The sequence below is a fragment of the Haliaeetus albicilla genome, chromosome 4 (assembly GCF_947461875.1).
Source record: "Haliaeetus albicilla chromosome 4, bHalAlb1.1, whole genome shotgun sequence".
NCBI lineage: Eukaryota > Metazoa > Chordata > Aves > Accipitriformes > Accipitridae > Haliaeetus > Haliaeetus albicilla.
Genome location: NC_091486.1, coordinates 1,255,919 through 1,283,134, shown reverse-complemented (window position 1 = coordinate 1,283,134; position 27,216 = coordinate 1,255,919). Strand labels below are relative to the sequence as shown.

Sequence of the window (27,216 nt, the reverse complement as noted above, 5' to 3'; positions counted from 1 at the left end):
GCGGACCCGCGCCCCCGAGGGCCCGGGAGCTCCCCGCCGCCCCTTTTTTGGGGGAAAACTCCTCCTTTTTTGACCACGAGCGGAGCCAAGAGCCGTACGCCCACTCCCCGCCGCCTTTTATTCATCGCTGCCGTTTCTTACAAGCCGCGCCGAACGCACCCCCCCCCCCGTCCTTTTCCCACGCGGAATTTACGCGGGGTTCGGGTTTATTCATCATTTCCCCCCCTTCCCCGAAATGCCCGCACGCAACCCCTCTGATTAGCATCGTTAACAGCACACGTCTGGGTCAGCGTTTGGGGGAGGACGGAAAGCAGAACCAGTTTCATATAGTTAAGGGCAGCGCACTTATTAATAAACCCATCGGGAATCTTAATTTCGCGGGGCCAGCCGGCGTCGGCCGCGATGGTGCGCAGGGCTTCGGCGACGTCGCTGCTCCTGGAGGGGTTGAGGAGGGAGGGGAACGAACGCTCGGCCTCCTCCGCGGTGGGCTCCGGAAAGCGGCTCTGACGCCGACCCCAGATCTTCCCGCGGGACCCCCAGCTGCAGTCCGGCCTGCAAAAATAGGCAGAAGTCACGTAACTGCACGTCCCTGCCCGCAGCAAGCCAAGGCGGCAGAGCGACGCGCGAGGTACGGCGCCTGTCTGCTGGCAGGTGCTTTTTCTGCAAAGCTCGAGAGACCAGAGCATGTGAGAGGGAGTAAAGGCTGGGAACAGATCCTGCACATCCAACCTGGCAAGTACCGTTTTGTGCAGAAGGACAGAATAAAAGCCAGTGCACCCGACGCGGTGCAGCCTTAACCTAAGAAGCCAACGTTTCCGACACAAAATCCTTGCCTGACGTAAAAACCCTCTGAAGCACTTAAATAGGAATGGTTTATGTGGAAGTGTGATCGCTTCTTCCTAATACGTTTCTCTCGCTGTAAGCCAGTCATCATGCTCGCTTTGCAAATGCTTTTCCCTTTCAGCTTACACTGTAAAAACTCAAACACCCAAGACAAACTGCTTCCCACCGTCTGGCTCGCTCGCATCCAGAAGAGATCACTTCCACTTTGCGGTTACAGTCTCTTGCTCCTACAGAGTTACTGCTGAGGTTTATCCAACAGGAGAAGAGACGGTAAAGATTAGTGAAGAAACCACGGAAGGCTGTAAGATGCCTCTGTTCTGCAAGGACTATTTAAAACAACGTTTCCCGGTATCAGCATGCTGCTCTGGTTTCGCCACCGTGGTGCTCAGACGAAGGGCGCTGGAGGAGCTCGGTGGGCCACCTCACGCCCACCCGTCCCCTCAGCCGCCAGGACTCCCGCCGCAGAGCTGTCGCGTCACGATCAGCATCGGCCGTACCACAAAGGTTCACCCAGGCTATAGTTTTAACATCACAGGAGAAACTTACTGCAAAGGCCCTTATAGGGATAAGTAAAACATCTAATTACCATATCCTTAGAATAGATGTAATATAAATTTCATTACTCACTTAAAAGTTCTAAAGTTAACAGCATAAACTTGAAGTTGAGTAATTAAGTAATCCTTATATAGACACTTATTAAAGTATTTATACATATTATCTTAAATCTACATCTATCATTTTGCCAATTAAAATTAGGACTTTAATTGCAATTAAGTAATTTAATTGCCAATTGAACAGCAAAATTGCTAAGTGACTAATTTTAATGCCTATTTTAATTACCAATCATGACTGGGGAGGGAGCTAATCAAGCAGTATCAGAGTAATGATGTGAAAAAAAACGGAGAACAAACATTCAAGACTACATGCTTTTAAAAAAAGAACTCTAAATTAAATAAATGCAAACACAATTTTATACATGTGGTGAAATGCTGTATTTTGGTACCTAAATACATGAGCCCAAAGAACACATTTAATTAAAAAGAACCGTCGCTCTTCCCCCAAAGTGCCGACGACAAAGTGCCCCTTATCCCTTGTTTCTGCATTAGTCTCCCTGGAAGAAGGTAACCCCAAAACCCGGCCCGGGTGGGACTTTTGTACAGTCACTAACTCAGCAGGCTGAGCGCCCTTAGAAAAGCAACCCTTAAAACCCAAAAGCTGGTAAATTCAAGAAGATCCAAGCCCCCTCCAACACCAGACACAAGGGGCGGCACTGATGGGCCAGGGGCCCACCTGCACAGCGAGGTCCCCCTTAGAGAATGGTTCGCTGGTCACTGCAACAGCCCCCGCACCCGGGCGAGACGCCCACACCTTTCCTACAGCCAGCGGGAAGAGGAACACGGCCGGAGCCTTTATCAACCGCAGCGCTGGGCGGTGCTGGGCCTTCCCCTCCTGGGGGTCCGGTTCGTCTCCTTCCCCCCAGGAAAAGTGGGCACGAGCACTGGCACCGGCACAGGCACCGGCACCGGCACCGGCATGGGCGTGTGCACACGGAGGTGCGTCGTCACTGTTCCCGCTCCCTCCCATCAGGGGTTAAAAGACACAAATCTGAATCACAAGCATTTTTGACCCTGAACTCCACGTTTAGGAGGACCGTCCCCAAGCATACTCCAAAAAGTAAGAACCCTTCCACCGGAGGATGCACTGCAGCTGACGCCATAGGCCGTATTTCGGAGACCATCTGTGTGTAGGCCTGCTTCAGGTACTGTCCTTTCCAACAAAGGCACAAAAATTCTCGTCATTCCTATCTGTGAGCGTAGCAAACTCCCAAGGTCTAAAGGAAAGTTACAGTGTTTGTTTAAGATTAAGAAGCACAGGAACTGACCTGTGGCGGCTGTAGCTGTACGTCTATTAGTCGAAAGACCGTAACTGGATCACGGTCCCCATGATGGAGCTTTTGTTGTTTCAGCCATGAGGGCAGTGGCCGTGCCGGCCAGGCACGGTCAGTGCTGCAGCTAGCACCTGCAGTGACTGCAATGCATCGTGAACTCCATGGAACACCTACCTCCGACACATAAAGCCTGAACTACGGTACGTATTTGGCAGTCTTGGGCGTCACGGTATTGCAGGAACTCACTATGCACAAAGCAACTGTTTGTTTTGTACGTGGGCAACCCCAGCCTCGGTTCCACGGTCAGACAGGTGTTCTGCGGGAGCAGCACAGGTTTGCTCCTTCTCTTCTCCAGTCCAGCCAGCCTCGGCTGGTGCCCGTGCAGGACAGGGGCCGCGTTCGTCTGGTACGTGTGAAGAGGGCGCTGCACCGGCAATGCAACTCCTGCAACTGGCCCTTCCCTATGCAAACACACTGTCAATACTGGAGTCACGTGCGCATACCCTGTCTAACTTGGGCAAATGTTTCAGGATGATGTTTTGGGAGAGGGAAGCTTCGTTTCCTCTTCAACAGAGCGAAAGTTTAACACTTACGAAAAGGTACCGGCTATCAGAAGACACAATGTGTACAAGCAGCTGATACCACTCGAATCAGGAATCCTCGCTACAGGCCGAGACCCCGTTACCCTGCCTGGGGGCAAGGTGGTGAAGGAGGCAGTACTGGGCCCCCAGAGCACCCACGACCCATTCCTGCTTTGTGAACGCACGCGCTGCAGAACGATATTTATGCTGCTATATACTGGTGCTATCACCAAGAGATCCAAAACGAGTTGTACCACTTCAGTGAATACCTTCCAGAGGCAAAGAGGACCAAAGCATCTTTTTGACAGATTTCACTTCAGCGCTTCTTTACACAAGGTGCAAAGTCCCCAAATGCAAGCCCAAACGGAGAAAGAGGCAGTCTGCACGTCAGGCACAAGCCTTGTACTAGCGCCCAGCCACTGTGGCAGTGCCTGGCCCCGGCACCACCAGCGATCGGCTACAGATCAGAGTCTTCACTGCGGTGGCCGCAGCACCAGCACCGACCTCCCCTCCGGGACATGCCGTCAGCTCCAGCCCCGGCGCGGTAAATGAGACTGTATGGGTACATGGTCCCGTGAGAACCTGTGTCAGGTCTCCCCACAGCAAGTGAGCAGCTGTGACAGAAGCTGTGAAGTTGGATGCCGATGTGAAGAAGCGTGAGCCCCAATGTGAGGTTAGAGCCGTCAGAGCGCGGGGTGTGGGGCTCATTGCCAGACTTGGATGAAAACAGAGTGGCTCACAAGTGCTCCATTATCACCCTTGTGTTTTCCTGAAATTTCCAAAGGAGCATCGTTCTCCCTGCTCTTAGTCCGCTCCTGAAACTCGGTCGAGCTGTTAGTGTCAGATGATGGAAGGTATTTATTACGGTAATGTTTCTTTCCACTTATATTCTTATTAATGTGTGATTATTCTACGGAAGACTACAAAGCTGTATTTTCCCTTTATTATTACCGGCAAGCAAGCACAACGGGTCGCCCGTCAACGTCTGCCTGCTTTGACAGCTGTCAAGGCCCCGGAATGCAAATAGATGTTTATGGCGTTTGAAGCCCCGCTCGGTTTGGCCGCGTCCTTGGCGCGACAGCGATGAGATCCGCTCGCCGCCTTGCCGTTACGCAGGTCAAGGAACAGAAATCGCGCTGAGCCCTCCGTCTTCCCGCGCCGAGCCGTTCCGTTTCTCCCGGGATGGATCTGATTGATACCCTTCGAGGTGAAAGGCTAAACGGACCATATGGCACGTGTTGCGTTCCATATGCTCTCTGCCCATCCGTGCTTAAGCTGCCGTTAGCAACATCTGCCCTCCCCAGCCATCCAGCTGTGCCGACGACGGCTGCCGGAACCGCGCACCGCTGCCAAACCCCAACCGGGCTCCGGCGGGGGGGGGCGGCCGCCCCGGGACGCCTCCCGCCGCTTGCCCCCCCCCCCCCGCCGGTTCCCGCTCCCGCTCCCCCGGCCCCGCCGCTACCTGCCTCCGCCGCCGCTTGCCGCCCGGAGCGGAGCGCGGTCCCCGCGGCGCCCGCAGGAGGAGCCCGGGGGCGGGGGGGGGAAGCCCGGAGGGGGGAGCCCGGGGCGGGGTGGGGGGGGTGCCGGGGCTCGCCGCCCCCTCGCCGCCGCCGGCGTCAGCGCCCGTCAGCGCCGCGGCCCGGTGACGGCAGCGCCGGCCCCGCCGGCGGGGGGGAGCTGACGCCGGCGCGGGGGCGGCCCCGGCCGCGCTGCCAGGGGCTCCCCCCGACTGCTGCTGCTCCCGTCCCCCTCCCCCCCGCCTCCGTCCCGGCCGCCGGCGGGGGTCAGGGCTCCCCGCAGGGCTCTGAGGGGGCGGGTGTGTGTTTTGGGGGTTGTTTGGGGGGGTTTTCCCCGCGGACCCCCACGTTCGGCTGCTGGCGAGTTTGCCTGCTTTCCGGCTCTTCTGCACCGGGAACGCGGTTGCTCTGTCTGGAGCCCGGCTCCAGCAAACGGGGGACGAAGCGCGTCCCCCTCGCATTTTAGGGTCCGACAGGTCCAGCCCTGCCCGGGGGCCGGAGGTGCTGCCCCTCGCCCCCGTGATGAGGAGGCGCGGCGGCCCGCGTTGATGTCATTGGAGCGTCCTCTGGATGGAACCGGTTCCAGAAGACGGACTATTTTAAGTACCTTGTAAAGTTTTCTTACATAAAACACACATCCATATACTTAAACACACCCCCCCACGCATACACACTGTAACGCGTACGTACATCGGGTTTTTAACTTGGCACCATTTTCCTAAAAGGTTTGAGAATGCCAGAAGTAGTAACTACGCTGCAGAGACCGTTATAGCTTCTCATTTGCCATTCATTTCTGAATTTCTGTTATCTGACGAGGATGCCAGCCAGCTTGGAAGAATGGCAAAACAACCCCAAGATTGTCCCAGGAACGGCGCAGGCCCCTTTGCTGGCACCTGGATGGCATTGGGAAGGCGATTGGGAAGAGGCAGCAGCTGCCTCATTAGTAGGTCAGGGAAGGGCCAGCAGGAAAGCAGAGCTGCACTTCCAGCTCTTCCAGTCATATTGCTTCCCATAGAATATATGAATGCAATTACACTTTTTCCCCCCAGAATTTCTGTATGCGGGCCATGGAGCTCCCAATTAAGCGGCTCACCGGGGGCAGCAGGTAACTACCTGCGTATCTGACCGCCAACACCCAGACCGTGAACAAACCGGTCGTCACAGCGGGAAGGACTGGCTCCGTGCGGGGAGACTGCTCCCACAGACTGCCTGGAGTAAAAGCAAGCCGTCCGTGTTTAAAAGCACGAGAACCCCCAGCCACGATTTTCAAGCCCTCTCACCGTTTGCTGCCTCGTTTCGCGTTTTCCTACCGGGGCCGTTGCCAGAAGCTCCGGCTGGTGGACGGTGACAGGAGAAGCAGCCATCTGCCTCCACTTGCCACGGCCGGTTGGCGAGCGAAGCGCTGTGCGTCCAGGGGGGACCTCTTCCCTCTGCCCCTGTGCGTTTCTTTAGTCGAGAAGCCTCCATTAGCAACGCATGAGAAATCAGGATGGCGAAGGTGAGGCGGAGTGTCCCGGAGGCCGGCAGCTGGCTGCGGTGACGGTGGAGGTGGCCGTGGTCTGCGCTAGCCGTCGCCTGCCTTGTTTGGGAATTGTCTTGGGGATCGGCTCCAGGCTGTTCTGCCAGCTCTGGAAACCCCCAAAACATGTCACTTGAGTGATGTGTTTATGTCACAAGCACTCTAAAATAGCATAATTACACGTTGTTTTCCCCGTATTTTGGTAATTAACTGACAGCACACAGAAATCTGGTTTAATTAACGACTTTCTTTAAGTGAAATTCTGTTTGCTGTTTTAAGTGAAATCCTTTCTTGTTTTGGGGGCACTTTTCTCAACGTACCTGGGATCCTTCCCCCTCATACAGTCCTCAGAAACACATTCCCTGGAAGACCCTGCTGTATTTGATGTTGGGAAGACAAAAATTCACAGATGCTGGCAAAAGAGGTGGGTTTCCAGCACAGTCCTCTCCAGCAGCCGGCCATGCCAGGAAGAGTTGCTGGTCCCATCTCCAGATGGACAGCTCTGTCCAGAGGGCCTTCTGCAGGGTTGGGGGGGGGGGTGTCGATGATGAGCTCCGAAAGCACCTCTGGGTCTGCCCGGGGCCGGCGCTGCTCAGAGCTCGAGCCAGGAAAGGCGCTTGACACAGAAAAAGTATTTTTCCTCTGAGATGTTTTTCATTAATGGAGCCTCGCAACAACAGCGTGAGGTTGTACCGGGAGCCCTGTCCGGGGGTGCCAAAACCGCCTGTGCGAGAGAGGGTGTTTCTGGGGACATCACGGCATCATTATCTTCCATCCTGCATTGCGGTCGCTTGCATAAAGCCTCGCAGATGTGAAACATAATGCCAGAGGAATGTCTGGTTTGACTGAGTTACCAGGAGTCTATTTCTGTAATCCCCAACTAGAAACAGTTTATTGAAGTCCTCCCAAAACAATTTACTGCGGGACGGACTCGCTGCCAAAGGCAGCAAGCATTTGGCCTGGTGAATTCGTCGCCACAGAGGGTGGCCGCAACCCCTCGCTCATAAAGACAACGTGGTTTTGAAGCAGCAGATTTTCGGTCTGCATTTGCAGGGGAGGTAGCAGCGGTGCCGATGGCCTTGCCGGCACTGCCACAGTGCTTGCGGACCAACGTGTGCAGCTTTGGGGCCCGATCCTTCCCCTTCACTCCAGTCTTAAGAAAATAATTTTCCATTGAGGCTGTACGCCTCGAGGCCTCCCGAAATAGAGCTGTTTTGAGTGTTTTACACAATGTCTTTGAAAACTGTTTCGCTCACGACTGGTGAGTGGGAGACGTGTGCGTGCGGATCTCGCAGGGCTGCGGTGGAGCGTGTCAGCCCCACTGGGTGCCAGCCTCCTCCTCCTCCGTCCCAGCGCAGTCTGGGTTGAAGCTGCGGCACAAGCAGAACATCACAGGGCATCCAGGGCTGGCTCTGGGCTGGCGTGCGGCTCCCCATGTTGCAGGGTGCCTGTCGGAAGCCGGGTCCCCCCCCGTGCCGGGACGTGTCCCCAGGCGAGTTGCTTTCCCCAGGGACGGCCACTTTTTGTCTCCCTCTTTCCTCAGACAGCCCGGGTGAAGTCCTGGTTTGCAAAACACACATTTAATTTCCAGAGGTGACCAAGTCATATTTTGCATTCATTGCTCTGAACTAAGTCCAAGTTATAAAATACAGTCCCTTTTTGGCAAGAGGGCTGTTAAAGCTTTTTTTCACGCTGAAGGGACGGATGATAACGGACGGAGTGCGACAGCCGCTGAGGTAGGGCCTGGGCACGCTGCCCAACAATCGCCAGGAACAGTTATCAGCATCGTCTGTTTGTCCAGCCACTCATATGACAGTGACCTTCCTCTATAGCTGGCTCAGCGATGGGTGTTGAGCAGTTAGCAAATGCCAGAATACAAGTTCAGAAACAAAATCTCATGAGAATTCTGGTTATCTCCTGGGTAAAAGGCTCATACCATACTGCAGGCTTCAGAAAATAGTGGTAAAATTAGGAAAAAACAACTCATGATAGTTACGAATTTGCAAAACTCTTCTTCTATGTGACAGTTGCTGTCATTAGAGGTAAATGGCAGGGAGAATAAACCCATTAATGCAGGATGTTAATTGAAAACAGGACTTGTGTAGAGAATGGAGTTTGTAATTACGAGAATAGTTATTAAAATATCATTTTGTTTTTAAAATGCCTGACTTTAATACAGAGTATGAAGGAGTTATGTTTTTAAAAGTTAATTATTTCCAGTGCTTCAAAAAGGGAAGTCTAAGCTGAAAATGATATACCCAAATTGTTAAGACACTTTTTTAATTATCCGTTTTAAAACACTGTCATAGAATATCAGCTGAACCTTATTTTCACTTTCACTAAGAAATGTGCTTTACTCCTGTGTAGATTCTGTTCCTTTTCAGGGCTCTCTCTGGAGCTGTGCTCCAGGTATGTCCATGGTGGTGGATCACAGCTCCAGCCTGTGCGTTTACAGGGGCTCCCAGATCACATTTTTGACTGGCCATTTTGGCCTTTTGGGGGCTCTGGCTGTCCCACCCATGGCAGCATCAATGCTGATGGCTTTCTTCATGGTCTCCCAGTCCTGGTGTGGTTTCTCGGGCGCGATGCTGCACTCTCTTTGCTGCCTCCCCTCCTGGCTGGGCTCTGCCCAGGGCCCCGAGGTGCGGGTCCAGCTCTGCACCCAGGGGTCTTCTTCCTTCACCTCTTTTTGGAGCCCCAGGCTGACGGGGACCGGCGCTGGGTCAGGCTGGCCTAGAAGGGGGCACCCATCCGCTCCTCTGGGCTTTGGGTGCTTTGCAGCCTCCTGCCACCTCCTGAAGCCTGCACCCGGGGAGGACTCAGCACCGCAGCCACTTGCCACTGCCAAAGCGGTTGCAGACATCGTGCGAGAATCAGGAGAAAACAAAGAAGAGCATTTTTGTGGGGAGTAAATACTGGTTAGAGCCGGGCACGTGTTGCGCAGTAAACAGCTCCTTTGGCAAAGCAAGCCGCATGGCAGCATCTGCAGCACGGGCGCCTACAGCTCGTACGTGTGGGCTTCAAGTTGTTCATGCAAGTACTTACTCCAGGGCTCACGTGCATGTAGGCGAGCATATAACCAGCTTGTGTGCTGCGCACACTGGTTGTGCCTGGAGGTGTTCCCCAGTTATAACCACTGCGAGAGCCCGGCGATGGATCTGCTGGCCTGGTGGCCACCCTCCACGAGCCCAGAGGTGCCAGGCACCTGCCCGCACTTCTCTGCAGCGCCGGCGTCCGCCGTGCAGGCTCGCCAGGTCCTCCGGGGATCATGACAGAAGGCGAAACCTCAACAATCATGTCGGGAGGACCCATATTTTCCGTCTCTCGATGACTTACTGAGGAGGGTGTCAGAGCTTCGACCCCTCTTGCCCTCCCTGCAGTGCTCCTTCGCTTTCCGCAAGGCTCTGCTGGAATTTAGTGCAAACATAGCACTTATGTACACCCAACGGTACACACAGCATATGCTTACCATATCCAGTCAATTAAATCATTGTGGAGAAACAGGCAAGTAATAAAGCACAATGAATAATATAGTCTTCTTTGCAGCATTTGAAACACAGTAAGCAATAAACACTGATTTGACAAGGAGTAGTATTAAATAAAAATGCCCAAACTGTAGTTCAACCTGCACACAGAATGGAGGAAAAGCTGGGGTTTTTTTCAGTTTTAACTAAATGGGATCTGGTTCTTCAATATGAAAAAACTAGATTAAAACTGAGGTAAAATCTGAATCCCATTAATATTACTAGTATATAAAAATACATTATTTTTTGGATGAGAGAGCTTTAATAATAAGAGGTATCATAAAGAGAGAAATCAAAACTGGATTGTATATTCACCAGATTGTTCAATACAAAAGCCAACAAAATTAGGCCATATTGATGTGATAAGCAAGAAGAAATATATTAGTTTCCAGATCACAACATTCCAGTATAAGATATCATTGGAAAACCAAGTCAATTTTTATATCAGTCAAATTCCTATTAAATTAGCCCATACTTTTCAGCAAGCGAATCTACAGAACTGGCCCCTATTGACATATTGATAATGAGGTGTAAATATATCGCTTTCTGGTTCACAGCGATTCAGCAACCCACCAGCACTCACTAAGAGCAATCTCACCCAAACTCTGCCACAGTCAGGCCGGGTGGGCAAGTGTTGCCAGGGTCTTGGTAGCCACTGCAGCCGGTACCAGGTCTGAGGGCAGCAACACCAAGCAAAGGCAATGGTTGAAGCTTTCGCTCTGCAGCCGTTGAGCTGAACGTCAGTCTGATCTTTCCACCTGTGCACCAACCAGGAAGGATTCAGTTATGCCAGGTTGGGGCTGTAAGGGTGATGTAAGTCTGTACTCACTGCACTGAATCCTGGTTTAAACAAGAGAGGGTCTAGGGCTTGAGCAACAGTTGTGTTTAGATCATGGGGGTCGGGATAAAATCCACGTTCTTTGCCCATGCAGGTGTGGGCTGCGTCACACTGATGGCAGCCGCGTAGCCCACGGTCCCCGCTGGATAGGGTGCACTTGGATGGTGCAGAATCTGTACTGTGTCACTGAAGAAGAAAACCTCCACTGCTGCAAATGGAATAAGTGTGGATTAATAAGAGCAAGCAAGGGGACAATTTTCTGATCTTAAGTCTTCAGGCTGTGAGGCTTGGATGTGTTTCTTTGAAGCCAACAGTAACTTCTACGTGAAGGGGCAAGAATCAGTTTGGCTGAATTCCCAGTTCCGTGGGAATTTGACATTGTTTTGTTAAGGGTTTTAAAGAAATAAAAAGCTTAGTCTAATTTTTTTAAGAAATGTAAAGTTTTAGTCTTCCTCACCTAAAACAATGGTCACATAATGGCTTTGTAAGAATTTATTCTCTCTGCTGTATGAAGATCTGATTTAACACACACTGGAATAGTCTTGTGTGTCTAATTTTTGTTCAGCCTTATATCGAAATACTTGGACATTGCAAGCTCACAGCAAACTAGACTAGCATTTAAGAAAATCTAGACCAGTGAAAACCTTTTTGATAAATGTGACCAAGAAAGTAGTTACTAAAGTAGTAAAGCTGCATTTATGTGTTTCACTGTCAAGTATACCATACCTTGCAGCAGGTAAGCATCTGGACAGTGAGTTTGGGAAATCTATTCAGTGGGAATTAGAGCAGGAATTAGCTGGATGTGCTGGTATACTGAAAACCACAAACACAACAAAACTCTTGACCCTGCCTTACAAGATGCTTACTGGCATGGTCAATGCCACAGAGATAAATGCAGCTGGCAGAGAAGAGCCCACTCCCAGGAGAGCAGGCAGAGATGGGTAGAACAGCAGACAGGGAAAGGGCAGGAGGAATGGTTGTGTAGATGTGAGAGAGAATGGGTTTTTTTAAATCTTGTCAATATATTAGCAAGGCGGAATGGGCAGGTCCACCCGCTGTCACTACCAATGCATCCAGCCGGTACTGAGACTTACTTTGATGAAGGAATCAGAGGAAAACTTGGGAAACACCTGCTGTTTAAGGCCTGAGTTAAATGCTGTTATTAATAATGTGCTTCATTCTGAGGGGCATCCAAATGACATAAGTCTGGGAAGGTAAAACGAGGGGGAAAATTTGCTGTAAGATTAATGAGCAAAATACAATTAACTATTCTCAAAGAACAGGCAAAGTGCTAAACATTATGACCAACATTTTGCCGGAGTTCCCTGAAGATGTCTGTGACCCCGTGGGACTGCACAGTTGCTGGCAAGGAGCTGACTCACAGCCGGCCCGGAGCGCGGGGGGCCGGGGGTCCTGGCCCCATGGCCCGCCCCTGCTGTGGCTGACAGAGTTTGGTGTTTCCAGTGCACCGAGCCGATGGCGCCGACCCTCTTCGGAAGAGCCGAAAGTGGAATTTGGGTCTCCCACATCATAGGTGCAGGAGGTAGCGGGCAGCTTTCCACCCGTGCACAGAGTGGGTGTCTGGGGGCTCCACGCGTAACTGCAGTGCCGAGGCAGCAGAGCAGCCTGACCCGGGGGTCATCCCAGAGCCCCAAAAGCTTGGGTCAAAGTGTCCAGCGCTGCAAAGGCTCAAATCTTTTTTGCAGACACGTACTGTGTGCATAAGTCCTTTCTAAAGCCCTTTATTTAACTCGCGCCTGACACTATGGGTCACTATGGGTCAGGATCTTGCTTTTTTCAAACATTACATGTTATTGGTACTTTATCTAATTTAAGGTCCAAACTGAAAAATACTCCTTGTTCACCAAATTCAAAGTCTTTTTGTGTGTGTGTGTTTTCTTTTCTGTTTTTCTGTGGGTTTTTTTTTCTGTTGCTACTTTCTGGTTCTGAGCAATCTCTTCTTTCTCAGTCTCAGCATCAACAGGATAGGAAGTTTAGAGTCCGCTGAAGGAGTTACCACGACGTATACTGGTTTGTCTTCCATGAGATGAACCTGGGACTCCATGTAGAATATCCTTTATAGGAATTTGTTCACCTGAGTAATAGCAATAAACTCCTGTCCTGAGGGTTTCTCAGTTATCCTTGCTCCTGACACCCACTGCCAGTGAGACTTTCACTTTGCTCGGTTTTTTTATTAACAACAAATTCTTGTTGTCCTTCGGTGTATGATGCTTTTTCACAGTTATTTTTAGGTTCGTTTGCTGTCATGTGGCTGCCTAGCAGCAGAACCACAACATGATGTGATAGATGTATGTGTTCTAGATGCTCTTCTAAGACAGTGTTTATGTTCCTCTACTTGCACTAGTGCAGAGGAATAAAGCAGTTGTTCTGGTATTTTTCTATGATGAAAATATACACAATAATTACTGAATTAATTATTGTTATAATTCAGTAATTATACTATTACTGAAATGAGATAAAATGTAAAGCTTCCAGTTCCCTATGAGCTCAAATGTAGCCTAGTAACAAAAATTAAACCCGATGGTATTTTTTGCAAGAGCTACTAGCAGTAGCCCTCATTTTGATTTTCTTTATGAGCCTGGGTAACAAAGTCCATTTTACCACATGGATCAGGAAAGTGGCAAAAGGTGGTTTTACATGTGAATATTCATGGTTTCTGAGGGGAGAGCACGCTGAGTATAGTGGGGCTCTGATTTGCCCAGGCCACCCTTCTCCTGCTCCTAATCCACCTTGGCGTCATTTAGCACCATGCCTGGCATGTGGGTTTGGGTGGAAAGCAAACTGTGGCCACTTAACTGTGAATGGCTCAAAATTAAGACCCGTGCAAGGGAAGGTCTGTGCACTGCCAAGGACAAATGACAGTTTCATGGTTCTTCAGCCACACGTGAGGCAGCTTGCCCCAAGCTAGCAGGAGGAAAGAAGAGACCAAATGGATGTGGGACGGAAAACCCCTGCTCAGTTTAACCGATTTTTGTCCATGCAGAAATCAAACCTTTCAGCAATACTAGAGTCAGCATTATACATAGAAGAAATTGTTGCCTGTTGTAATCTGCAACAACGAGCGATCGTTATTAAGTGCAAAAAAAGCACTTGTCAATACGAAGCCACATCTCCAGGTCCATTTGGTTGTACACAATTTTATCCTAAGAATAAGGGGCTACAAACCTCATCCTGTAATGTCTCAAAATCATTTATTGCCAGAAGATTTACATCTTCCTTTTGTCTGACAAAACATTTATGCTTTGGATTCCAGATGTAACCTGAAGAATATCAAGAACAGAGAAGCAAGAGATTCCCCTGGAGAAAATAGAGCACTGGAAGCTGAAATGCTCTGTAGTAATTTGAAGTAAGAGTTATGCTTGATTTAAGATGATGAGTATGAGCCTTGTCTTCTTGTTGTGTAATTTCATGCAATCAGAAAATATCTTACTTAATATTTGTAATGATATTGTGGTTCAGACTGGGCTAATGAGCATGTCGTATGATACTTATCACCAGAGGGTGATGTGTTTCAGTTGGGGTATATGTGTTTCCAAAACTTTTCCAGGAACAACAAAGAACATTTGTTCCAAGAGAGAGCTTGTAATATCTCTTCCTTAAAAATATGACGCTTAGTAAGCAAACTGGGGGAAAAAAAAACTCTTATGTATTATGTTTCTGCATGCTGGGGACAGACTGCAAATGTGGAATAAGGTTCAGAGAATAAGTTAATGCTTTAAGAAATAATAATAATGATGATAATAATGTACTTTTGCAGGGTTGGGGTAAAATATTTTGCAGAGTATTTTTATCAGACATTCTCTGAACAAATTTAAAGTGTCCTGCTGAATGATCTATCCTAACGAGACTGCTGTGTTTGTTTCCAAATCAGCTTCCACCTTGGCTTCACGGGTAGGTCTGTAAATTAAAGGCCTGTAAAGAAAGCAGGAGCATTCCACTGTCTGGATGGCTTTATAATCTGTGTAATCCTGTATAATTGTGCTAGACTCTGTCTTTCTGAGCTTTACAAAAAACCTCCTATTTGCCTCAAATCCTGAAATGTTAATTTTCATCTCTGATTAAGCTGAAGACCAGTCGAGGCTCCTTTTATTAAGTCATGCAGACTCCTACCTGCTTCCTGAGGGCTAAATTTGGCTGAGAAAACCATTGTAATATTGTGTAATTAATTTGCCAGTCAAATAATTTCTGCAGGGCTGTAATTTACTTATCTGTCTGCAACCCTAATGAATCTCCCAGTTCAGTACTTTAATCCTGTTTTCTGCCTTTTTATCTCCTTTTTTAACTCTAACTTTCATAATTCTTTACTATGGGCTGATTTGTAACCTGTATTTTTGGGATGTTCTTATGATGTTCTCACCAGGAACAACAAAAACCAGCTAAACACTTAGACTTTGTAGTACGCCTTGCATGAGTGGGAACTAATGAAAGACGTCCTTGCTTTATTCCTCCATTTCACCACATACAAGGGAGTTAATTCAATAAAAATCAAAGATGTAAAAATAGAGGAGAAAAAACAATTTGTATTTGGAGGACTTAAGATTATAACTTCATTCAGATTCAGTCTCACATATGTGCAGAACTTCCTAAGGGTTATTCTGAGCACTATATTCTCTGATGAGTGGCAGTAGATAAAAACTATTTGGTAAATGCAACGCCGGAAATTTTTTTAGATGTTTAACTTTGCAAATCACAAGTCTGTCCTCAGTTTTTTCCTAACAAACACATTTATTATTTAAAAAGGTTTGGTAAGTGGCATAAGTAAGTAGTTAGGGTGTTGTTCATAATCTCTGAAATTTGCCACTTTATGGTTTTCCTGATCTCTGGAAGGAATGTTTTTTGCAGGAGGATAGGAATGCTAATAAAGTATAAATAATGTAAGAGATTCATGAATATCCTGCAGTGACTTGCTGGATACTTGCAAACAAATGGACAATACGATCGTATGATAGAAGAAAAATAACTTTAGCTATTTATTTATAAGTGGCTGATGCCATTGCCACGGGCTCTAGTGCTTGGTCAAGACTTAGAACACTGCCCAGAGGGCTGCAGTCGCAAAAACAGAAGGAAGGCACATGCAGGAAGCAGAGACCTCGGGCAGGCCAGGCAGGTTTGCGGTTGCACAAGGCAATGAATGTGTACGGCTGAGCTGGATCAATGGAGTGAATACTCTTCATATGTTTGTTTCGTACTGCTATGCTTTGCTTCTGTATTTTGTTGAATGAGAGTGTTTATTTTAAGAAGGAATTTTGAGCACAAACATTTAATCCTGGAAGCAAGTGCAGTGCTAGGAAACTGTATCAGAAAGAAATGCAGGAATGCCTATGTGTCTCTTCAGAATTTCATTGTGATCATTCTTACGCAGTCCGTACATTGGGTAACTTTGAAACTGAACTCTTTTCGGGCTGGACTACAGAAATCCGTCAGCTTGGAGAAGAATTGCTGTGGAAAATACAGGGTGAATTTAAGCATGCCTCTAATGAGAAACGATGGAAAATGCAAAAACTTGAGGACATTCAGTGAAAACCGTGTCCCCAGGGACAAGGAAGGCCTCCCAGAAAGGCTTGTAAGGTTTGTGAGGTACCAGGAATGAGTTAATCCTACCAAGGAATGCGGAGGAGCTGCCAGATAACAGAATGACATTGTTTTTCCCTGATGTCAGCACAGAAACCCAAACACAAAGAGGTGAATGTAGTCCTCTGAGAGAGCTGTTGAGAAAGCTGAATGTGGAGCTTGTGCCGTGGCATCCAGCAGCATTAAAAACTGCTTGGCACAGGATGACAAAGTGTTTCCTGGAACCAGGGGCTGCCTCCAGACATCTGGGCAAGACGGGCGCTGTGGGCGACAGTCGAAGGATCATGAGATGTGCATGTGGTGGCGCTGGGAGCTGTATCGCTGCTATGGCAGCCACAGGGTTCCATTGCTGCCTCCTGAAGTTTTAAGAACGTGCAGTTCTGGTAGGCTTGGGTTTACCACCGAGTCGATTTATAGCCATCTATGGGTCATTTTGTTTTACTTTACAGCTCAGTGTAAGGCATCTTATTTTCTCCCGTAGCATCTACATGTTGAGTCTTGCCTGAATAATTCAATTTATTCTGTATTTGGTAGGTGGTGGTCTAGAGGATATTTAGATCTAGCTGCAATAGAAGCGTTGTTTCACTTTAATATAGGCAGCACATAAGCTCTTGTATTGGTTCCACAGGGATAGTAATTAAATACTTGCTGATATGCTTTGGATCTGTAGCTGCTCTTCTCAGCAGCTTGAATGTGCTTTGCCTTGATCCACTGCCCAAACGGGAAGTTTCACAATTGCACTGACTGTCCATCAAGGCTGAGAAATCCATAAAGGCATAGTAATATCTGTATTATTCATTTTCTGCTATTCTGAAGTCTACAGAAAGGTAAACAAAAGGAGGAAAACCTGAAGAGAAGGTTTTAAATTGCTTTGTGTTTTTATTGCAGAGGTTGGTATTAACCTGCTCTGCACCCTTGGCTCAGCCTTGTGAGGAGTCACTGCTATTCCGTGCTTTGTGTTAATGGACCCATCAAATAGTTTGTATGTTGTGTTAATTACGAAAATCAAATTCAGTAACTCCTGGAAAGCTGCTTCTTAAAATCTGTTTTGGAGAAAGTCAAGCTGTTAAATGCTGCTTTCTGACAGGGTAGAAAAATGTGAGTCGCTGAGGTTCCGGTGTCAAAATGGGGCATGCTGGAGGGACCGCGCTCCGTGCCGAAGGCTCCTCCTCGTCTCGGGCTCTGGGAAAGGGGTACGGCTGCTTGCAGCAGCTTCTCAAAAGTGCATAAATTAAACACACTGTAGTATTATGTGCTAGAGTATGGATGCGTGTTGAGGGGAGAATAGCACGTATCATGGAGATGGTGCTTAGATTCTCAAAATAAACCTGAATGGAGGGTGGGACCAGGTAGTTCCCACTAAAGCTAATGGAAGTTGCTGGTTTTGCTGGGAATATGCCACCAAAAGAACCTGGCTGGGCTGTTTTTCTTTCAGTATCGGGGCTCTAGACCAGCCAAGTCCGTATTGAGATAGGAAGAACACCCTCAAAGAGGTGCCTTTACGTCATGGCAAGTCATCTCTCACTTGACAGCTGAGGAGCTTAGATTCGTTAGGAATCCCCGAGGTTAAAGCAGACGTACCGCAGAAGACAGACGGGGCTTTAGGCAGGTCATCATGCTCTCCCCTCCTCACGGGCTGTGCGCTGCTGGACCCGCCGGCCCCGCCTGGGCGCTCCCGGGCGGCTTGTGGGGACCAGGCACCGGGGCCTCCGCGCCGAGATGCGGAGAGGGAGCGAGGGAAGGAGAAGGAGAGGCGGGAAAGCAGGCTGCGGGGAGGGCAAGGGCTCGCTCCTCCACCGCAGTCGGCGCCTCTGCCGCCGCCGCCGCGGCTCCCGCTTGGGGCCCGCCCTCTGATAGCGGCCGGCAGCAGACCGCTGGCAGCCGGGGATGTAGCTCAGTGGTAGAGCGCGCGCTTCGCATGTGTGAGGTCCCGGGTTCAATCCCCGGCATCTCCAGGGGCTCCTTTTTTGGGGGGGTTGGTTGGGTTTTTTTGGTGATTTCCCCCCCCCCTTCAGCCAGCAGCGCGCCGGGCCGCCGGTACGACGTGGTTTCAGCCCCCAGGGAGCCGCTTCTTCCCGCTCGGGAACCCCGCGGGGAAACGAAAAGGGCGCTGCGAGTGCTCTGGTCTTAAAAAGGTGGTGGGTTTTCCGCCGAGAAGGAAAAAAGACGACAAAAAAAAAAAAAGAAAAAAGAGGCTGCATTGGCCGGGAATCGAACCCGGGCCTCCCGCGTGGCAGGCGAGAATTCTACCACTGAACCACCAATGCACAGGCGGTAAAACTGTTGCCGGCTCCTTCCTCGAATAGCTCACCGAAGGCAGTTCATTGCAAATGTTTTGTTTTCCTCCCTCTTTCAATTCCATCTTCACAGTCAGTACTTTTGAGCTGTTATTTCCAGGAGAAAAAAACGGCTTTTAGAAAGGTAGCGATGTCTGTATACCTTTTTCCTCCAAAGGATTAAAAAACCCTGGAAAATTGTATAATAGACCCATCATCCTTTAAATTCAAAACCTTTCAGACCAAGTCAGAAAAGGTGTATTTTTGTTCCTTTTCCCTGCTGGGAGGACCTTGCCAGAGGAGGCCACTGGTCAAGAGCTTACAGGCTTACATGATCTACTAATAAAGGAATCATCATGGTACAATGTCCAAACTCACGTCTTTCTGTTTTGTCAATTGATGTAGTGCTATGGATCCTGACATTTCAGCACAATGTAACTTTGTGTAGGGTTGAGATATCAATAGAACACCATCGCTTGCACTGTGATGTAATGATGCCATGTTCTAATATAAATTATGTACAGTCTTGACATTTAGTTTGTCTTGGACACGGTCCCAAGAATGGCCACGCATGAGCCAGAGTTCAAGGAAAAGCAACACCAAGTGTTTCATGTCAAGAGAACATTAAGATGTACGTACGAGAAGAACAGCTGTGCTTAAGAATGCACTCCAGACACGATGAACACCTCCCACCAACCACCTCATGAAAGGTAGTAAGCAGGTGTCTTCTTCAACGAACAGTAATTTGGCACTACAGATAATGTTCCAATTCTCTGTGTGAACGTATGTTAAGACCAAAATGTAAACGCCGCAATAGAGAGTCCTCTGCTTACCAGCCCTGCAGCTATTACCTAACTGTTCCTAATTGCATGTTGAGTTCATCAAGAGGGTGAATTTTTTCTGCATGTGTAAAGCAGAAGCTGAGCAAAACTCGTGTTCTGAGTGAATCTGGAAAGAAAGTCAAGGCCGTGATTTGCTTGCCGGCCGGTGGATACCAGGTGACAGTATTTTCCAGTCACCCCTGGCCCAGAGGAACAATGCAGGCCAGTAACAACGCCATCACAGTTCTCTTTCCCCCAAGCTTAATTGCAACTTCTTAATTTCTACCGGCAGAAAGTAACATAGTAAATACTTCAAGTAATAACTAGTATTTAGGCTACTGCTTACAATTGCATCAGTCAGCCTTGAAAAACTGTTTTCCCAGGCAAGCATAGGACCGGAAATCCCAAAGCAGTTAGGAAAAAAATATTCATACTCAGAAGACTCTAATTCACTACCATAATATATCTGAAAGATAGCCATGCTGAGGTAAATAGCAATAGTTGACCCACTAGTTTCCCCCCTTACTTTTATTCTTTCACCCCCTTTCATTTCTGGTGAGCTGAGACACTGCAAGGCAGGGGATGGCTGGTGGCGGATGGATCTGGCAATGTCTGTGCACAGCCATGGGGGAACCAGCAGCGCTCCATAAGAGAGAAGAGTCCTTGGGCTGGCTCTCCTGGGCAGATTGGGGTGATTAACACAACAGGTTGCATTTCTGTGGAACTGCCACTCATTAGAGTTTCATTTTACAGAGGGTTGCCGCAGTAACAAACTTTGCACTATTAGCAAGCCCCTCTCATTCCCAGTGTAGAAATGAAATCCGTTCCTGCACTTGTAGTTAATAATTTGGAGAGCCATTTCCCATGTCCATTAGACCACGTTTTGCATCTGCTCAGAACATGTGTGGGTATTGGCTGATGCACTACAGAGGACTCTGTGAATCAGGAGGAGTTTGGCAACTCACACGCCTCACTGGAGCTCAAATGTTGCTCTAGAACATGCTCCAGAAACCCTTTTTCAAGCTGCATGACACAGGCTCATACTTGGCTTCCCTTTAGAAATGACCGTATGTAGGAGAGTGCTGAATGAAGGAGAGAATCAAGACCTATCATATTAGAAAATGGTGGTCCAGAGTCACCGAACTGGTGAGAATTTCATAGGATTGGTTCAGCTGATTAAGAATCTGCATCCTGCTCCAGTGAGGCAAGGAGTCCTTAGGGGAGTTCATTGTCTTAATCATCACAGCGGTTGGGAGAACACTCCCTGCAACAGCTCAGTGCAGAAGGATATGTTCTGTGTAAGGCTAGCAGAACAGTACAGGAACATTCAGTGAAATTACTGTCCTAAACAAAATTTAAGTACAAATACTTGATAAAAATAAATTGTCTCTAGCTGTCATCCATAAAACACACATAATTTTAGAAGTCCAGTAGATGGCTTGAATGGCATCAAGAATCCACCTTCATATAACAAGGTTATAACATCTAGGGGACTACTTCTAGTGAGATTGGTTAAAATGTACCTTTGTACGTATCTATCCAATATCTGATGAATGGGTGAGGGGGGTTGTCTTGTCAGGTACTCGGGACATCATCCCCTTTGGTTCAGCTCAGAAGTCTTTCAGGCAGCTAAGGAGACGCCATAGACCTTCACCAGAAACAAGGAAGGCAAAACTTGTTACAGGAAGAAGGAAAAGGATTTTCTTAGGCCTTTTTATCCCCCAGAAGGGGACAAATAATTTTTTTTCCATTCTGGATCGCCTTTAAGGGGACTCTGTTCTTGATGCTTCTGGCTAAGGCTTGACACAGTGTCTTCCTATGGGGCTCTGCTGCTGCAGAGCAGAACCAAGGAGCTCCAGATGCTGTTGCCGACTCGACTCTGCCATGTACCTCTGAGGAGGATGCAGTAGCTCAGGGGCACTTGTAGCCTCAAACATCCCAAGTTCAGCCAGTGCAGCTGCAATAGGGACAAGGTAGGGGCTAATAGATAGGCAGTGGTAAACCAGCTCAAATCAAGCTTAAAATTGCAGATGTGGATTAGCTGGGGCGGGGTAAGTGGATATCATTCACTCCCTCCTCCCCAGCTGGTACGGCCACATGTTCCTGTGTCCGCTGATACAACTGCGGCTGTGCAGCCACCTGCTTTAACACTGGTGTTGCATCAGTCCCTGCATTGGTATGTACAAAAGAGAAAGTGTGATGCTACAAAGGTACCTTTAACATTTGCTCTGATTCACCTCTTCATGTGGAGCTGTATTAAATCCTGTTAGAAATAATGCCTAAGGAGTAATTCAGACCAGCCTGAAATATAACATACCTTTTTGTAAGCACCAACTGCCTGATCATCTGTTTCTCATGTTTAACTAACACATACCTAATACTTAATATTACCAGGGAAGTCCAGTCAAGCCTTCTTACTGGCTCCCAAAACAGTGAAGGATAACTGGCAGGCCTTTCAAAATGGCTTCTAAAAGCCTCTTCAGTAAAGGCTTCCAAAGCATGCTCTTGTCTCTGTTTCCAGAGTGCAGAAAATTTGTACCATCCCTGGCGAGTCCTCCGCTGAGTGGAGTACATGCACATCAACTTGATTTTAACAGGTCACGGAATAAGCTGGGCATTTAAAAATATCCACCTACCCAAAAGGACAAATGAATACATATTGTGGAGCCTTCAGCAAAGACTGTTGAAACAAAACAAACAAAACAATCGTGGTAATCTTTTAGGTAAGACTTATAATGTAGAACAACTTGTCAGTGCAGGTTAAAGTTTTAAGGCCTAGCAATTTTGACAGCGTCCCTTTGAGCACAGTGAGAGCACAGGGATGAGCAGGACAGCAAAAGGTCACTTGGTCACACATATCTGCTGCCTCTTTTAAGTTTATCTCAAGACCCACTAGGCATGTCCCAATTAATTATTTAAATCTGCAGGGAAAAATATTTCTGTAGATGAAAAGGTATAATCTTAAATTCTGGGGAAGCTACAGGATGGCTGGCGTGGTCAAAAGTAGTGCTAAGAGGAAGCTGGGGCGTGATATCCGATCCACAGGCTTTGGAAATGGAGGGAAGTCATTTACATCCAGTAATGTAGATTTGTTTCAGATATCAGTGAAGTGGAAACTTACGGATTTTCCTATATCCCTTTGTTTTCAACTGAACAGTTCTGGATTACAAAAGGTCACCAAACGCAAATTGACAATGATATATCTGGTTATTTAAAATAACTTTTCCCAACACGACTATTGATGATGTAGCTAGCGATCTGCATAAGTTCCTTATAAACCTGTGGACACCCCAAAAATGTTTGTCCCAGACTATTCAGATGGTCACAAATGAAAGCAATCAGGCAAGCAATGCTAGTGAAATGGACACTGGAAGAGAACAAGAGAGTCAAACCCTGTATTTCTTCACTGTGTACTGGAATGTTAGGCTAGGGCTTTCAAAGTGATTGTATATGTCTTTGAACAGGTTTTCTAAGATTTTTCCCTAATCAAACAAATGGAGAAAATATCTGGAAAAAAAGCAGATGTGTATAATCACTGGGGCTGATTTTGGTCTGTCGTTGTCTGAGAGAAAAAAATAATATAGCTCAAATTCCAAAAAGCCTTTTCCATTTTATTTTCTGAATGTAATCTCTCTCTCTCTGGCACACGTAAAGAGAAAACAAATTTAGAAGATTTTTTTTCATATTTCCTGCCACAACAAAAATCTTTAAACAACAGAAAATAAATACACTTAGATAATCCAAGCACTCTTGCTTTCTAAAATATACTGTCTTTCTTTTCTCCCTCTCTACCAATAAAATGCATGGTCTCTATTAGACCTAGCTCAGCTGTTTGCCACAGAGAAATACGGATACTCCACATTGCTGCTTTCCATTGCCTAGCTCTCCCATAGTTAAGCTGCCTGTGCTACCATTGCAGGGAAAGGCCAATTATTGTGTTTGTTCTGCAACAAATAACGTGACCTGTGATCTTATTCTTTTAAAACTGCAATTTTGCATTTGTTTCTGTGACTCGGCCCTGATGTGTTATCTTTGTATAACAGCAAACAATAAGACATAATTATGAGGATAACACATTACTTTAGTTTTAATAGAAAAATGAGCCACTTTCTCTTTTCAGACACACACACACACGAGTGGATGTTTTTATCTGTTGCAGTGTAGGGGGAAAATGTCTAAACACTAGCAATACAGACTGGTTCAGTTGGTAAACTGAGTATCTGATATGAAGTAATACAGTTGTATTTCCAAGTGATACCTGATACCAGCAGCCAGAGATGGGAACAATTTTAAATGTTTAATCATAGCCATGACTAAGTACTTTTATTTTCCAATGGGAGGACCTACCATGGATCCTGCTTGAAAGAATCTCGGTAGAGATATTCTGCTTCTGCTTCTGTCACTTCAACTCTTCTGCGATTATTATTACCCCTTGCTCCTCATAAAGACATTTTCCTGGAGACAGATTAGGAGAAAACATATTTGTGAACGTATGAACAGATTTTCTTCTTATGATACATAACTTTGGCATGCAGTCAGGAAATGATGATAATCTTTTTCTCCATCTTCCCTTGCTAATGAAGAGAAACTGCCTCTGGGGTTAAGGACAAAAGGTGAACTCTCCCTGAACACAATTTACACCTGCTGAGCACATGATTTCGGGCATCTAAAATTCTTGTCTTGGCAGGTGTCCCAGGGACCAAGCCACACGCACGGAGACTTAGGAGGTAATATTTTCATCTAGACATTAAATAAAAAACAGACTCAAGAGGGATGAATTTTGTGATACTTTAAGGCATCTAATTTTTTTGTTTAACCTTGTAAAAATCTTTCACTATTCAAACTTATGAAGACCAATCTTTACCAACCAGTAACTAAGATAAAAACACAGTTGAAAAATAACTAAGATAAAGAGACAGCTGTAGTTGAAAAGAAACCCTAACAAGGGAGGAAAGAACAGCTCATCCCTCGTTTGTTGGTAGCTGTACTGCAAATGTGTGGAGAACCTCTCCTGGAAAGGGAGATTGCTAGGTAAATGTGATTCTTATAAAAGTTTTCACTCATTCTTGGATTTCCCTTTTATGAGAAGAGTAGTATGGTGCTCTCATTTTCTACCCTCTTTAAGACTTTGCTGGTTTGGAATAGTTCATGAAACACAGAAGTGCTGGGGTGCAGAACATGTTTGCTTGGAAACTGGACGTAGACACATTTTACCCTCAGACACTGCCTTGTTTTGAAGCAATCAAAAATTATCATAAATTGATACTGACAACAGTGCCACATCTGGGTAGGCAACAACCTTGAGGTGTGGGTGGGAGGACAGGATATTTTCCCAGTTCTAACAAATTTATGATGATGTTTTGAATATTTGTAAAGAGACAGACGAAATGGCAACATTTAATGCCATGTTAGTACACATATATAGGGCAGGTATTCACATTTACAACTTGTGTGTGTCGGATCATGCTGAAAGTATTCACCACAAATTGCATTTAAATCCTTTTTTTCCCTAGCCCAATTATTCTTCTTCCTTTCTCACACTCGCCAAAAAAGCCCCCCAAACCATAGCCCCAAAAAGCAATGAATCCACTTCTGGGGTGTTTTCCTTTAATTTTCCATTCTTTCTGTTCAGCTGAGGTATTCCCATGGATTCTAAGCCTGAATATCTATGGAATGTACTAATTCCAGCTGCCACCTGAGATCTTAATTTCCTTTTAAGAGCACTACCATGTCTCCTAATGTGTCTGGGATAAAAACTGCTTCTAGCATTGGTGGCCTGAATATCACTTACTTTGCAAAACTTCTGAAATCCAACCCTTGCAGTTGTTTACCAACTTTAAATGCCACCTGGAGAGTTGATAGCCATACATTATTATTGCAGCTTCCAATTTAGCTCATCTGGTTATATCTGACCCAAGAGGGAAGGATTAGGTTCCTACGGCCTCCTCAGATGGGACCTGTTGCTGACGTTTAGCTGGCTGATGGGGGACTGGAGCATGCCTGAAGGACACTGTGGGAGGGAGATGTGCCCCATCCTTCATGGCAGCAGCAGGTTGTTTTTCTGTGCCTGATAGAAAACATGTCTCATGCTGCCTGTAAAGCATGTTGACTAAGCAGTGAGCACGGAAGAACAGCAATAAAAACAGTTTCTGGGAGACAGCCAAGAAGCACGGTTAGAGACACAGCTGATCCCTGTATGCCTGGAAAGCAGGGAACCACAGCCAGTACAGTGCATGGGCTGTGTAGGGCTCCTGCATGCGTGACACCAACTGCATCAGACAACTGATGCAGGCAGCGTATGGGCAAAGACAGACTTCTGACAGGCTTATGGGTATAAATAGTCACAAGATCAGCTTGTGTTTTGGTCCAGCAGGGAAAAGGAGATCCCAAACACTTGTGGAACCACAACTGAAGTGGACTAAAAATGTAAATTTGCAGGGAAAAGCACAGCCAAAAGTTCAGCAGTGAGTTTTGGAGGGGGAGGAAGATCCTGGCTTATTACTGATGTGTGTCTGGCTTTCTCATTGCAAAAGAAGCAACAGGCAGGAATCTCCAGATGATTCCCTAAAAAAACATAGCTGTGTTTGTCAGATGTGTCCCTAGGAGCCTGGAGCGTGGGAACCAGGATGAGAAACAAAGAGGAGCATTAGAGGCCATAACTCTTAGCAGCAACTCTTCCAAGTCTTGTCACTTGGTATCACAGAACAGAAAGCAGTAAGAAGAAGGAGGATACACAAAATGTCTCAAGGTATTGCCCAGTCAGCCACTCGCTTGTAAGCCTTACACAGCAAGTGCCTAGGGAAGTTCAAGATTGGAAACCTGCTATTTTGGAGAGGTAAAGAATTGGAAACCTTTCAATTCAGAAATACAGAAATAGAGAAAAATAAGCCTGCGTACCCTGCGCTGCAAAACTGAAGTCCCAGCACTTGTGCTGCAAGTTTCTTCTCCGTGGCAGCACGAGTGTCACCCTGTGGTGGGCTCCATTAGCTGGGGGGCCCCAGAGGAGTAGTCATGCAGCCTGCCGGCAGGTGGAAAGTCTGGCTTCTATGAAGACCTGGATTAACTGCTAAATTGTGCTTCTGCCAAGTCTGGTAGAAATTGGGAGCTCGGTGGGGTTTCCCGAGACATTTCAGTTGAAGTAAGAGAGCTGGCAGATTTATGCAGCCATTGAGACGTCATTTCTCAACCAGCTTCATGCCATATTGGAGCCACTGGAGAGGACAACTGAAAGAGAGAGGTGAATTTCTATACAGCCATTATGCACCACGTTATTTTTTTCCAAGGTGGGTCATCAGAGATTTAGCATTGTTCTGGTCTAGGATTTCCTCTGTGAATCATCCAGGTTATGAATCTTATGGCTCTACTACAGATCGAGACGTGGCTCTCCGCTGCACTGCCCTTTAACCCGCTAGGCGAGCAGGGAAGGACCTGGCGCCAGGTAAACGGGCATTAACACAGCATACATTAATATATATTCAGATAGCGTAACGGATCCGTCCCCCATTTCTTTGTAAAGAAGGCACCTCTCTGTGACCCGAAAGCGAACCGCCGCCAGAACTCCTCGGAAACGAGGGCGACCAATTCAAACAAACGCCAGTTGCCGGCTCAAAGGCGCGGGCAAACAACCCCCAGACAACCGGCAGCGTCCGTGTCCGAAGGAGCCTGCGCTGGCCCCGCCGGAGGAGGGGGCGGGATGGCCCGCGGCCCCCCTAACTCAGCCCGGGGTGAGGAGGGCCCGCCGCTCTCCTCAGCGCCGGCAGCGGGAAGGCGGGAACAGGCCCCTCGGCGGCGGGGCCTAGCGCGCGCTTCCCTTCCTG

The 27,216-nt window shown here is 47.5% G+C and overlaps 1 long non-coding RNA gene and 2 other non-coding genes across 3 annotated transcripts; 1 reads left to right on the top strand and 2 right to left on the bottom strand.

Annotated features, from left to right (window-relative positions):
- Positions 1-69: 69 nt before the first annotated feature.
- LOC138685018 (uncharacterized) lies at positions 70-27,216 on the bottom strand. The gene is made up of 5 exons (XR_011324239.1): positions 26,297-27,216; positions 23,747-23,854; positions 10,702-10,918; positions 6,110-6,457; positions 70-552 (listed from the first exon to the last, which is right to left on the bottom strand). It is a non-coding gene; the product is annotated as an uncharacterized lncRNA (long non-coding RNA).
- TRNAA-CGC (transfer RNA alanine (anticodon CGC)) lies at positions 18,186-18,257 on the top strand. The gene has a single exon. It is a non-coding gene; the product is annotated as a tRNA-Ala (tRNA).
- On the bottom strand, positions 18,499-18,569 carry TRNAG-GCC (transfer RNA glycine (anticodon GCC)). Its single transcript has one exon. It is a non-coding gene; the product is annotated as a tRNA-Gly (tRNA).